A 15,066-nucleotide genomic window follows, 5' to 3' on the forward strand; every position below is an offset into this window, starting at 1 on the left:
CAAAGAGCAGAGCGGCTGAGGGTGAGGCAGGCTTTTCCCAGCTCATACCTGAATCCCATTGTGAAATACCAGCCATTCAAAACACAAAGCCTTTCTCTCCGTCCTGTGACACATGGAAAATAACCAAATACTGTCAATACCATGTTTGGCTTGGAAATTAACCAAAGGGTTATGCTAGATGCTACACATAAGAACTTTAGGCAAGGAGCCCAGCTTCAATTTTAAAGAATGAAATCTTTTAATAATAATGAAATATTAGTAAGCAACTTTTCAGACACCAGGAGCCTGTGATCCAAAGACACAATCCCTTTTGTTTTGACTAGAATAGGCTGGCCAACCTTCACGGCCCAGAAACAAGGCAAGAGGGTTTTCAATAGGCTGTGAACCACAGGCTAGGTGTCTCCCAGTGAGAAGGGCCAAGGGGAAGAGTCTGAGAGGACAGCAGCGCCCCAGGGACTCTGCTGCTCCATTGTGGCAAGACCATGGGAGGGATTTGGGTTGGGTGTGAGTTCAACCCAGACACACTGTGTTTAACTCAGCTGGTTTGCTTTCTCTTGCTGCCAGGAGTTAAATTTAGGAGGTGCTGCCACTGCAAGGCGTAGCCCTTGGCACAAGACCTACCTTGGACATCCCTTGGCTCCAGAGCCAGAGCCTGGCCACCACAATCTGGAAGCAGAGATCTCCCAAGTACCTAAAGGGGGCCTACAGGAGAGCAGTGGAGTCACTTTTTGCAAGAGCATGTAGTGATAGGACAAGGGATAAAGGCTTTAAAATGAAAGAGGACAGGTTTTGATGAAATATTAGGTGATTTTTTTTTTTTTTACTGTGAGGGTGGTGAGGCACTAAAACGTGTTGCCAAAGAAGTTGTGGATGCCCCATCCTCACAGTGTTCAAGGCCAAGTAAGATGGAGCTTTCAGCAACTTTGTCTAATGAAAGATGCCCATGGCAGGATGATCTTTAAGGTACTTTCAAACCCAAAATGTTCTGTGATGATTCTCTGATTGCCTGTTCTATATAAAGGCTTTTAATTTTCAGCAGACACCAATAGATGTTGTGGGAAAACAGGATGCCATTTGCAGCCCATAATTTAAATGTGAAGCCTACATTCAGATTAGTGTTTGTGTAGAGGTAAATAGGGTTCTCCCAAATAATCATCCTCTAATCAACATAAATGGCAACAGTGGTGCAAAAGTGAGAGATGGCACTGTAGAGCAGATGGGAAAAAAATAAAGGACCCACAAAGACCTGACCAATTCCAATATGACTGTTCTCTTTAGTTTTCAAGAAAGTAAGGAAATGGAAAAAGGTTCATTTGATTCATATTAATTAAGGGGCACAACAGAATTTGGATCATTTTTCTTACCTTACATGTTGAAAGTGAGAGCAACAGGAACAAATAAATGGCAAATAAATCAAATGTCTCATGTTAGTCAGAGAAGTCAAACCAGCTGTGTCTGCTGGGAGCTCTATGCTTCTTTCCAGACAGGCTGGCTGGAGGAGGCAAGCATGGGAGCACAAGGACAGATGTGAGGAGCTCCTTCTTTGGGTAATGTACTTCTGTAACCAATTTTGTTAGAGATTTCTGCAGGGCCGAATAGTCTTATGGGGATCAGCATTATTTTTCATTCTGCGGCTTTCAGCTTCCTGAGGGAGGGAGAGGTAGTGCATACTTATCAACCAGCAGCACAGTCTTCAGAGCAGGGAAAAGCAGAGAGATTCCACAGTGAAATGGACTTCAGATGCATCCTACTGGAGCTGCCCCAAGCACTGGAGTAGGATGTTTGATGGGTCGTCAGGATCTATTCCCCTAGAAAACCAAACTCCTTGTTTTTCTGCATGGTTATTACAAGAGAAGAGAGAATTTGCTGATTTGAACTTACTTCAGTCAGATCTGGTTTGAAAAAAAAAAATCCATTGCCAGGGTTTTCATGGAAGAACTAAGCCAGGTGTACAATCCACCTGAGGGTTTGACTTTCTCAGCTTATTCAAAAAAGGGGTTGTAAGTTTCTTTTAAGTGGTTAATGCAAAGAATGGGGAGGAAGAAGGCGTGGGTTGAAAAATTAGTTGCAAACCATTGAATAGACTTGCTGTCTGGAAGGGCTGAGATTGCAGCTGGGTGCCCAGAAAGCCCTAAAGCTTACTTGCAATCTTGTGGCTAAGCATGTGCATCTTTTCTGGGAAGAACTTCCCGACAACATGAGCTGTATGTGTGCACTCAATTGCCATGGAGCATACTGCATGTGTGTGTGTGTCAGCCTGGCGAGCCAGGGCTCAAGGCTGTGGAAATAATTCCTTGTGTGGGAAAGAGATGATCCACTTACCCTCTGGCTGACAGCGGTCTTTGTGCCAGTGCACCCATACAAGACCTTTGGTTCACTCATAGCAGAATGGGAATACATCTCATGGGAATACATCCAGTTTCAGTGGGATTGTGTTGGTTAATAGGAATAAGAAACTATGGCATGGCTGTGCCTGGGAAAAAGACTCTGGTCTCAAATCAGGCTGATGGAGTTTGTTCAGATTTGAGAGCTGTTCAAGAAAAGGAAGCTCAAGCTCGAACCCAGGAGTAAGTGATCTGCTATTTTTGCTCTGGAAGTCCCAGTGAAATGGAAGATAATAAGGGGTTTTATTGCTACAACTGAATTAAGAACAGGTGGGAGAAGTCTGAATGCAAACACAGCATCTTTGTCCTAACCTTGACTGAGAATAAAAGACTATTGCTAATAGTTATTACGTTTAAAATCTTACATTACTGTTGCACTGTGTTAGTACTTTTTGGCAGGCATATATTCCTGTGGACCTGTATAAAAGTTTTAGTTCCTGGCCAGTTTTACAGAGACCTTCTACCTCATGCAGAAGCTCTTGATGAGCAGAAGGAAGGTGTAGTTAAGTGTTGCCTCTCTCCTTACATGAAACAGCCTGATCGCCATCTCCAGTGATTTCAGCAGAAGCTGGATTAGGCCTGGATTTCATCATCACAGTCAGGATTCCACAGTTTTTCAAATAATTTTGATAACTGCTCTCCCTCCTCTTTTTTTCTGGGTACTGATTTTGCTCACATATTTGAAGTTATACTACTCACAACCACACACTCCCTCTTTCAAATTCATCTCAGCTTGCTTTGATTCTGTGCGACACTCTGCTCTTGCACCTACCTTAATCTCATGATGTAATTGCTAGTCACAACACATGCTACTAGAAATATGGATAATTTAAATGTGGAAGTTTAGTAAAGAACAAAAGAAATATAAAGAAATATTCAAACTCAGGGGCATAGAATCTGTCCACACATATTCAGCTCTGTCATCTATGATTCTCAAAGCAGTAAACAACTATCATATCAAGACAGTGTGGAAGTCTGAATTTATGTGCTGTTATCAGATTCATTTCTTCATTGTGTCTTTCAATCTTTTTTAACCTACTGCAGTCCATGGGCACTAGATGTTAATGAGGCCTTAAGTGTGTTCTTCCTTGGGCTCGTCCTTGCTCAAACAGATACTGAATTCCTGGTAACAATTAAAAAAAAAAAACTCTCCTAAATTAAACCATATAAAAATAATTTACTTTGCTGTTTCAAACTCTTAGTTTGAGCATAGTCATACCATTAAAAAAAAACTTCAGAAAACTTTTTCCTTTAAGCTAGATTATGTCCTTTCTCTATTGCCAATGAAAATGGGCGAGTTCATGAGCTGCTCTTCCTTTTTTGTGGCTGTCAGCTCTTCACCCTCATATTGATGCAAATGTGGCTCTTATTCCGTTGTAACTGCCCCAGGAGACTGTCAAAATACAATCAAAACAATTTCAGTAATGCAAAACCAGGTGAGGTGTTCCCTTGATTTTGCAAAGTCAGAGATGGGGCTGCAAGAACTTGAAGGATGCATTTGGCTTCCATCTCTAGGGCAGGTAGTGCATAGATGTAGCTTCTAGCAGAGGCTGTGATATTCATTCCCCTTTCACAGAGCATTGCAGGAGGAAAGGAAGCAGAGGAAGAGAAAGTGTTAAAAAGGTAAATATTGACTCAAAGAAAGGAGACATAAAGGAGAATGTGGGAGAACTGTAAATGAGCCAGAGAGGATGGAGAAAAATTCTTCAGCAACTGTAATTAGGTTATATTTCGGAAGTAATTGCAGTGTTCCAGCATCAGCAGATACTGTAGGCAATGTTTGCCCCCAGCTCTGTTTGCTGAGAAGGCAGTGAGTTGTTTCAGCCTGCAGGGCCTGATCCTGGTGTGGTGGCATCAATTGTGCATAGACATAGCCCAGTGAGGCAGCCAATGTCCTCCCTCTACATGCCACTGGGAGCATCCAGAAGAAGGTTAGCAGGAAGCGGTGAGTGCAGAGATGAAAACACAGTGGCATGTGTGGATGCAAACACACAGCCTAAGTGAATAATATGTATTTAAATGAGCTGCTGCTGCAAAATTGTGTTAGGAATTTAACACCGGATAAAAGATGTTTAAATTGTCACCAGTATCTGGCTGATGCTGCCACCTCTGCATAGGGGAGGATGAGGCTGGACTAGTGCCTGCCTCCTCACCATAGGCTGGAGCAGTAAGTGGGATGCAGGAACTGCATTGCCCTCCGGTTCCTTTAAGATACACTTCTCCTGTGTAAAACCAGATTATATAGGCTTTCTGCAGGGAGAATAGATTTCACCTTTAAGTCTTCTGCAGACATTTTACATTAGCAGTTCATGCACCATCAGAAAATCAATTACCATTGGTATTACGTGCAGATGAACAGTGCAGAGTAACGGAGAATTCATTTTACACAATGCTTTTAATAAAATGCTAAATAGAGCAAAATATTTTCCAAAGGGCTATTTATAGGATCTGTGTAGGAAGCATGTCTCCAAGGGGAAGTTTGCACCTTTGTGATTTGGAAGAGGACTCTCAGAATTCTTAATGCTAACATTGGTCAAGAATGTATTTCTGCCAGGCTGGATTGTAGATGAGAGCAGTGCATCATCTATAGTGCAATAGCTGTCACTTCACGTGGAGAAACACTTTTCCTTTCAGAAACAAGAGTTTCACACACTGTGTTGTTGTAGTGCCAGTTGTTGCAAGACCCTAAAGTAACTAAATTACTGCTTCATTCTTGACACTCTTATCATCTTTTCCTGTTCTTGAAGCCAACACAGTTTGCTGATTAGATTTGCTGCATGTATTTCAGTAAATCATTTACTTCAGCACCTTGTTAGAAACAGACATCTGCAACAGCAGTCCTACTCCTACCTGAGCTTGGGTATGTATATGGGGCAAAGAAAGGGACTCAGGTGGTTTTATCAGGAAACAATTATGAAAATAAGAACAGAAATGCAGGGCCAGACCAAAGTATGCTGCCTCTAACTGTGGCCAGAAAGAGAAGTCTGAGGAGGTGAGTAAGAATAGCACAGGCATACACTTCCCTGGAGTGGTTTCTCAGCCATCAATGGTTTATGCTCAGGAGCTTCCCATATGCCCATGTAACCACCATAAACAACATCTTCCTGCAGGGAACCCCACAGCTTAACTATACATTTTATGAAGAGCCATCTGGTTTTGCTCAATTTGAACCTGCTGGTGTTATTTGGTATCTTTTTGTTCTTGGGTTGGAAGAGAACAATCAGTCTCTCTTCAACCTCTTTATGCTCTTTGTGGTTTTATAGACATATGGCATATTCCCTCCCAGTCATCACTTTTCCTAGCATGGAAATTGCTCTGTGTTTTTGATCATCCCTGTGATTCTTCTCTGAATGCTTTTCCACAGTATTTCCTCTAAGGTGAGGACCAGGACTGCATGTAGTGTTCAACAGGCAATCCAAGTGCACACACACTAAATCTGTACAGGTGCACGATGGTGTTCTTGCTTTTCCTTCACTAATATTTGCTAGCACAGGGCTATGGCTCTTGTGTCATTAAGACCTTTGGAGATGCGTAGTAGTTCAGTTACATGAGATCAAGAAGAGTTCTTTCCACTTACCTTTTATTTTTAAAATAGGCTGTCTGAATCCAAATTAATAGAAATTTGTCTTAATCTATCTACATATTTCGTTGTATTGAAAGAAAAGAATGGCTAGAATATTGCTAAAGGGAAAATGTATTCTTATTCACTGTAACTTCCAAGATTTCTGAAGGGGCTATATTTAAGTACGTATGCAAAAAACAGCCATTTTGGGGGGGAAGTGGGATCAATCACAGAAGGCTTGAATAGCAAAAGGAAATGTTTCAAAATGTTCTAAACTTGTGGGAAAAAAAGTATGACAGGATAGAATAGAATAATAAAAGAAATCCTTCCACAATCTCCTTGCAATAGAATGTACTCCCTTCTTTTAAATGTTTTTCTTAGAGCTAAAACTGATGAAACCATGAGAACAACTAAAATAGATGAATCCTTCTGCCAGTTGCTATTACAATCTATTACTTGCAGGAAGGAAGCCTTTTTGTTTAAAAATATCCTCCCTGCCCTTAAAGATGCAGTGAGATGTTTGCATTACTTGAAATCGGTTGTAAATATCGTAATTACCCAGTTCCTTTTTCATTTTGCAATCCTTGCTGGATGTATTACTGTAAATCTCTCAAATTTAATCTAATCTGTGCTGCTACTGCTAAGTTAGACTGATATGGCACTATAGAAAACCAGCAGTGATGACCTAAGTTTCAGTCCAACATTTCCTACTTCCAGGATAACTGATACCTATTTCCCACTTGGTTCCACTAAGCAAACGACAAAACTCCCCAAATTCCCCAGCTGATGCCCACCCTCAGGTTTTCCACCATTTTTTCCTGCAGCATTGGCCTGTACTCCCTGCCACCACCCTGTCATTAGTCTGACAACCCTAAGCCAAGTGACATGGGGTACAAATATTGAACTTGTGCCTTAAAATGCCTTTCCAAAGTTGTGCCTAAGTATCTCCAGCTGGTTTAGGAGAGTGAGTGAAATGGCCTGAAAGCTTCATTTCAATTAAAATAAGCTCTGCTCCAGGTCTTCTTGCAATAATCAGCAGTGGCATTCAGCTTTCAAAAGCTGATGTTAATGCTTTATTGGCATGAGTGTGCTGGCCTGTTTTCTACTTCTGAGAAGCACAAAAAGAGCTCTGGTCTGCATCACACAAACAGAACTTCATGTTTTAAAAACCTTTGATCTGAAAATTTACTACCCTTACCACTTCAGCTTGGCTTATATACTTGGAACACTTCCATGGATATACAGACATTTCTTTGGGCATGATGAGCTTTTGACTTTTGCCTTTGATTTTTTTTAGATAGAGAGCTAAGATCTTTTCTGTGAGCATGCCTGCCCCAGGCAGCCACTATTCACAGTGGAAGCTGAGTAACATTTTGCTATTCAAACAGAAATCTGAGAGTGTTGTACAATTGCAACAATACAAGACCAACATGGCAAGATGGCATGGAGCCATTCATTCCTGCCTGGTTAAGAAGGAGGCTTTGGGAAAGGCAGGTGGAGAGAAGGGTATTGACAGTATGTTAGCAAGGCATGAAGCAAGGCTTGAAGAACATGTGAGGCATTGAGAAAAGGAGAGATCAAGAAGATGGGATGAGATGCACAGAAGTCTGGTGGGAGATATGGACTAAGACTTGCAGGGATTTGGTGTGACCTGGTGATGTAAGCACTTTGCTGAGGCCCTGGATACTTCAGCATAAGTCTGAAGTTCAGTGAGCTGCTTTATTGCCACTGAAAGGTCACTTCACCTCCCCAGCTCTCAGATTTCCCCCCACCCCCAAATCTCTTCCTGCTCATCAGATAAGCATCAACAAAAAATTGTCAAGAGAGGAGGAAAAGAAAGATAAATTATGCTGTAGCTGAACGATGAGGACATGGGACCGGAGTCAAAAGATTACATGATTCTATGTGTTTTATGGGAAAGGGATGAGACAACTTTAGCTCCCTTCAGAAGATCTGACATTGTTATGTTCAAAGCTCTAAATGCAGAGACATGATCCTGGAGATGAGGTACAGAACGTGCAGCACTCAGCCAGCATGAAAAAATCATTGCCAGGTAGAGATAAATGTAGCAGAGTGAAATTATATAAACCCCTCTCCCTTGGTCTTTAGCTGCTAAAGAAGGATGGGGCACTGAGAAACCCTCCTATTTGATGGGGCAGAGCACAATCAGCTAAACTGATCCTTTAATAATGCTCAGGGAGAAACACATGCTAGTGCTGCTTTGTATTTATTTTTCATTTTAATAATCAAAGTCAGCTATGTCTTCATGGATGTACTTGAGTTTGCTTTCAGTTCTCATGTATGTGATGCTATGCCTTATCTTGCTCTGGTGGATCAGTTTGTTTCCACAAGCTTGGCAGAGTGAGGAAGAGCTGCAGTCTGAGCCTTGGATCCAGCTACACTCTCCATTGAAATGGTACCACACACTGGCACTACAGTGTAGGATTCAGGGTGCACCCAACAAGGGAGAGGAATGATGCATTTGACTCCATTTTATCAGAAGGCTAATCAATTCCTTTATTATACTGTATTATTCTATATGATATTACACTACATTACATTACATCTAAACTGAATCTGCCAAGCACTCAACTGTACTCAACTGCCCAGAATCTCATGACTGTCGGCCGACAGTCCCAACACACCCACAGATTCAATTGGTCAGTGAATCAAAACACTCACACCAGAATCTAATTACTAATTCTTTTCAGGTAAACAATTTTCTACAATGCATTCTACTTGTGAACAACAAGAGGAGTAGCAATTGAGATAAGAATTGTTTTTTTCTTTCTCTGAGGTTCAGAGAATATGAATCCCGGAAAATATCCTTGGGAAGTTGTGCCTTACTTTTCTCTGTGAAGAGAAATGTGGCTACACTACAGGCCCAGGTGCTGCACCCGTGCCCTCTCAGACCCAGGTGTGAATGCAGGACTTGAGATTTAATCAGTGTTAGAGACTTTCAGACAATAACTGCAATACATCTGGAAATGGCAAGCTGTTTATGTAAACATAGCCATAGTGTATCTCTTTTCAGAGAGGCAGTATCCAGGATTTAAAAAATCTTCTGAAGTTAGGAAAAAAGCTTGTAAATTCCCAACCTTGGGAATTCACTTGGTTGTCAACAGCTGGTCAGGCTTCCTGATGCCAAAGTACAGTCCCTCTCTGTACCAAGGAGGGAGCTCCCAGATGATGTCATGAAGGAAATACAGCAAACTGTGTGCAAATGAAAGCATTGAGCTTTCCTGAAGAAATTGTTCCTTTCACAGAAGGAAGAGCTATGGTCTGGTGTAGGGGAAATCTGAGACTCCTAAACATTCCAAATCCGTCCAGAGTAGACTAATTATTTATAATGTTACAGACTTTAGCTGAAATTATTAATTACTTCAGCTCCCCATTCAAAGACTCCAAACTGTGTCTACCTGTCTACCTAGGCTTCTGCAATAGCCACTGGAGATCTAAAGACTACAGTCTGAGCCAGGGTAGTTCAGCTAAGCAAGTGATGGAATTTACCTTCTAACAATGTGAATTTTATCTCTCAACTCCATTCCGTGTTGACTAAACTTCCATTGACTCTAGTGGAAGCTTAGACATGTAGCTCACATATCTATACTGCATTCAACTAAATTTAGGCATCCCTATCAGCAGCTAAATCCCCCTCTATAAGGTTTATTAGGTCAGACTCATCAGGGCAGGTGAGTGGCCTTCTGTTCTGCATGCATTACCTCAGTGCAGAACTCATATTGTCAATACTGAACATTGAAGTGACAGGTCTGAAAACAGAATAAATTGCTTCAGAATGTATAGATTAAATGCATTTGAAATTTCAGATTCCTGAGAACTAAAATGAAATGTCTGAAGGAACACCTGAATGCACCATCCAAAGAATATGATCCTGAAATTGAAGGAAAAATAATGGGGCTGATTGCCACCAAAACTTACCAGAGAGGATGAACTAGACCAAAGTTAAGATCTGTTCAAACTCACACACAGTTTTCAATGCAGACAGTCAGGAAACAGTCCAAAAGAGAGTGACCCTTCCCCTTCTGTGCCGTCACAACTTCAGCAATCAACAGCCACTTGGGTACTTCATATGCTGAAGAATGCATCCAGACAACTTTGTGTAGCTCCTCTGTGGGCTCTCTCCTCCATTAAGTAATTCAAGCTCTTTTGGAATTCAAACCCCTGTTCCTGTCTTGGAACCCCTCAACATTCACTTCTTCAGGATGAGAAATTCAGGACCTACTGCTGTGGCACTAAGCTCCACGATTTAAATATGCTCTGTGAAAAATCTTTGCTTTCCCTTGATTTTCTTCTGATGTGTTTCTCAGAGGTGCTGCCTTGTTCTAGCATAAGATGAAATAGTGAACTGCCTTTCCCCACTCACCTTCTCCATCACTTTTCAGATTTTATAGATGTCTATTGTAGTCTGTCTCTGCCAGAACAAATGTTGTTTATAATAGCTGCAAATGTTTGAAAGGACACCGGTTTGTATGATAATCAACTCTAGGAACCCAAGCAAGACCTAACTGTAGAAAGACACCTCTAATGAATATAAAATACCTAGGGATTTAAGACTGGATTTTGTCCCAAGAAAGTCCTTTGTTTTGGTCAGACATTTTTAGTGCATGAGTTGTTGGTTCCTGTGAAACAAGACGGAGGCTGACTGGAGTCTCTTTCTCCACTTGTTTTAGTTCTCACATGAGATGCAAGGTATGAAATCCTTACCTGTTCACAAAACTCCCTCAGAGCTGAATGCATTGCTAGTGGTATCTTTAGCTTGCACTTGTAGGGAATGAAGAAATGAGAAATACAAATGCATATTGCTAACCACTAGTTTAGATAAAGCTTGTATGTAATTCACATTAACTTAAAACCTTAACAGGTTTCAGTCACCAGAGGATATTTTGTTTAATAGCAAATTTTAATACAGCCATAATAAAATGCAGAACCCTAATCATAATCAACTTGCAGTTCTAGACAGAAGGTGTACATGTCTTGGTTCATATACTGAGAAAAGTCTACTTATGTTAGGTCAATTTGGTAGATAAATGTGCTTTTCAGTGATAAGGAGAAGATACACTTTTTCCATTGTTTTATTATTCACACATTACTTAATGCAGACTGGGAAAACTAACTAGACAAATTTCAGTTGGATTTTACAGTAAATACTTTCAGTGCATTTAATAGATCTACTGAGCAGTACTTACAAGAGATAACTTCAGCAGTTAACAGGAATGTAGACTGAAAAATTGAGTGCATATTACTGACAGAAAGATTGGAAACTGATAGATGAGCATGAGAAATTAGTGCCAATAAATGCAGCATAAATTACAGACAACTTAATCTGCTGTAGAACACAGATTTTTCATCATCTCAGAAGAGAAACTCTAGATCTCAAATTCTGTGTGCTGGCATAAAAGCCCTGTTTATCCTATGTGGCTCCTGTCTCTGTGCGTATGTCCAATCTATCACTGAATCACAGCTTTTCACTGAACCTGTGCTTTTGGGACATGGTATATTGTATGATAAATTTTGAGTGGGATGGGAAACTATTTAAAAGAAATTAGCTTGTTCAAGCACCTGCCTTTCTTACAGTTTTTCAAAGCATGCCCTGGTCTGGAAAAAACTCTGGTTCAATGTCTCACATACACAGTTAAATTAAAATACTTAATTGTGCAGAGCGTTAGTCAGTGCTGATCTCCTGGGGAAACAGGAACTTTATGAATGATGTCTGCTTCCCACTGTGAGGAGTAAAATTACAGTGTTTAAAGAATATATGTGTTAAGTCCTTAGGCTGTTTAGAGAACCTGAGATACCATAATAGACTATCATGTTATTGTTAAAAGGAGTTTTGTGAAGCAAGGTATTTAGTTTGGAAACTAAAAGGAAGAAAATGTGAAATAAAATGGGACAAAATAGTTGTTTTACTTGCTGATATGCTAATTAAGAAGGGGAAAGTGGTTTTGTTGAGCTATGCTGATGAAAAAACCCTGGGAATAAGAGTCCAGGTGTATTTTGGAGGGAAAAATGGAAGTATATTTGCAAGAGTACCCTGTGCATCTCAGAAGCATGCTGATGAGTGTCAACCATGAACACTCCAACCAAGTGAAGTGTGCTACCAAGTGCCAGAGGTCACCAAGTGTGATACTGACAGCAAACCCACAGTCTGTAAGCATGGCAATATGGATTTTCTGATTAGATTGGGATGTGAGCACTTTGGGCTCAGCCAGGTGATCCAAGCGTGCACCTTTACACCACTTCATGGGCTAAGGGGCCCTGCTGGCTGTTGGGACTGGAGCCCACAGACAGCCCTAGCTGGGATGGCAGGGAATCACTCTTGCAGAACCCTGAGCCAGGGCATGGGTGACTCCATCCTGTCCCCAGTGGAGGAGGGTATGGTGTGCCTGGTGTCCGAGGACAGAGGAGCACAAGCACTTTACCCAGACCTGGCTTGTCATGGTTCTGGCCCCTCCAGGAAATAACTTGCTTTTGAGCCACAAGACAAGGATAGAAAACAGTAAATGCAAGGAAGGTTTCAGAATCAAGCTGGTCTTTGGTTTTGCTCCATCCATTGTTCATAGACCTGCCAGCCTGCAGTCCTGATAGTGGTTATTGCATATTGCAGATCTGATTCTTTCCTGGGTCCATCCTTGAACAGAACACTGCTGATGGCAGCATCATTGACATTTCCAGTGACAGCCATACATGTGCCTGCCATAAAGCCCTGGGACAATCCAAACTTGGCCATTTGAAAATGCTGGGGTTTTCTTACCAGGAGAAAGAGAGGAAAAGGTTTTCAATGGTTTGTTTTGAATGTCCAAGTGACACTACTGGGAACAAGGTGGTGTCTCAAGGAAAAAGAAATCAGAAAATCCACATTTATAATTCCACTTCAAGCCTACTTTAAACCCTGTCCAGAGCAATGTCTCTATCAATAGAGATCGAGCAAGACAACTGTGCAAACACACCTGTGCTTTCTGTTAATTTCCACTTTCACCTATGAGTCAAGAAAAGTGAAAAATACTAATTTAAAAAAAAAATCCCTACTTGTGTAAACATTGTCTGTAACTATTTTATCAGTTTATTTTGTTTTTACTTGTGGAACATGATTAGAAGAAGTAAGGACAGTAGAAGGAGGGAGAGAGTGGGGGAATGTACCTGTAGTTTTCAAAAAAAGCATTATGAATTTTTCCATAAGGCAGTTTTAAGCTCTAAGTGCCCTGACAAATCTGTAATGTGATTTTCCAAGTGGTGTGCAAAATGTCATCCAAGTTTAAATCTGTAATATTGCTTTAATCTCCAAAAATTAAATAATAATGTTTGTCTTTACTGTGTTTGATCCAATCCTGCACTCCTTCCCAGAATCAGTTCCTACTAATTTTAGTGATCTGGGCCAAGTAATACACATTTGACTTTTCAGTTTATTTACAGCTTGGATCTTTCATTGCCATTAGGTATCTAGGATACACATTTCACACACATACAGCACAGCACATAGAGAACATGTACTTGTAGATATACTTTCATTGAATATGATAATGTAAGAATCACTATCCTACCTAAAGAAATGAATTTGAATTGCATTACGTCTCAAGCTACCCTCCAAACACCAGATAAATACCTTCCAAAAATAGCATCACTCATTTTTCGCAGCAGGTGTCATTCATCAGGTAGGAGGCTGCATCTAAACGTGTTAGTAATAATAATTCAGTTTGGTATGTGACTCCAGCTCATTACCAGCAGCCCCAGGCACTGAAGGCTAGTGAAGTCACTAGAGCAGTGCAGAAATACTTAATCCTATAGCAAATATTTAGTCCTATGACATGACTATTACACAAATATTGGTCCTGTACATTAAAAAGAATCAGAAGAACCTGGCTTTCTTCTTTCAGCTATCTGTTTGCTCACCTCCATGGTCCTGTTTTCAGAGCTGGACCAGCTCCAGGCTGCCCACCTTACCTGATCAGGAAGGGGGTGGTGGGCACAGGAAAGGAGGAGAGGAGGGACCAGATCCTATCTCTCCACAGGCAGGACTGATGGCTATGCCTGCAGCTCTCCCTGTGAAGAAAGGACATTGCAGGTGTGCGATGGTCCACTCCTCCATGCTTCTCCTGTCCCTCCTGTGGGATCTGCTCCCAGGTGGCAGCCCCTCAGTGATCTTTTTTGTTTTTTTTGAGGTGGCAATGATGCCCTGTTGCTGCTTGTCATGCTGCTTGTCATGCCTTGGGCACCTTGCTGCATTGCGAGGGAACACACTTCAGTGCCATGGTTGCCATCACCATGAGAACACGGTGCTTGGTGTCCCCCAATTGTTGTGCCACCATGCTGGCAGAGGATCCCTGCCAAAAGGCAATTTTGGCATCCCCCACTCCATGGGCAATGCCACCACAAGTAGCAGAACTGCTGATGAGCAGTGCCAGTGTGCAAAGGCTAATTAGGAGTCTGCAGGGAATCTTGCTGCGTGTTTCTGCTTAATTTGTAATATTCACACTAGGCCTGACAGAAAGCCACTGGGGGGACAGGAGCATTTCCAGTGGCCTTTAATGGGTTGTTTGCCCTGGGACACTGGTAATGACAGCCCCATTTGCACAGGCAGTGAAAGGGCTCTCCTCAGGCCCCACCAGACACCAAAGCCTGTTGACCTTAATTAGATTTCATGGCACACTTGGCTCGGTCCTGCAGCAATTGCTCAGCCTTTACTTATATGCACTGGCTAAATGGGAATGCCCTCCTAGGCAGCAGTTCAAAGGGAGCCCAGGATATGAAAAGACCCATCTACGGTGCCTTGTACCTCTTTTCAGAGCAATATGCTAAAGATTAATTTTTTAAGCAGCATAACAGTGACAAGCAATTGCTTTTCTGTTTATTACTACTCACTATTGTTACAGAAGTGTTTCCAAACCTTGCTTATGTCTGGTGTGTTTGTGGTGCTGCACAGCACAAGCAGCAGGAGCCCATATCTTCATCCCAGGGTGTTGCCACTCAGATGACTGCTGGTTTTGGTTTGAAATCTCAGTTACAGACTCAAGGCAAACTGAGTGTCCTGGTTCAGGGCAAATTTGGGAGACAGCCCCCAAAGGGGCTCCTCTAGAAAAGCAGATTCAAATGGCACCTCCCCCA

This window comes from Agelaius phoeniceus, chromosome 2 (genome assembly GCF_051311805.1).
Source record: "Agelaius phoeniceus isolate bAgePho1 chromosome 2, bAgePho1.hap1, whole genome shotgun sequence".
NCBI lineage: Eukaryota > Metazoa > Chordata > Aves > Passeriformes > Icteridae > Agelaius > Agelaius phoeniceus.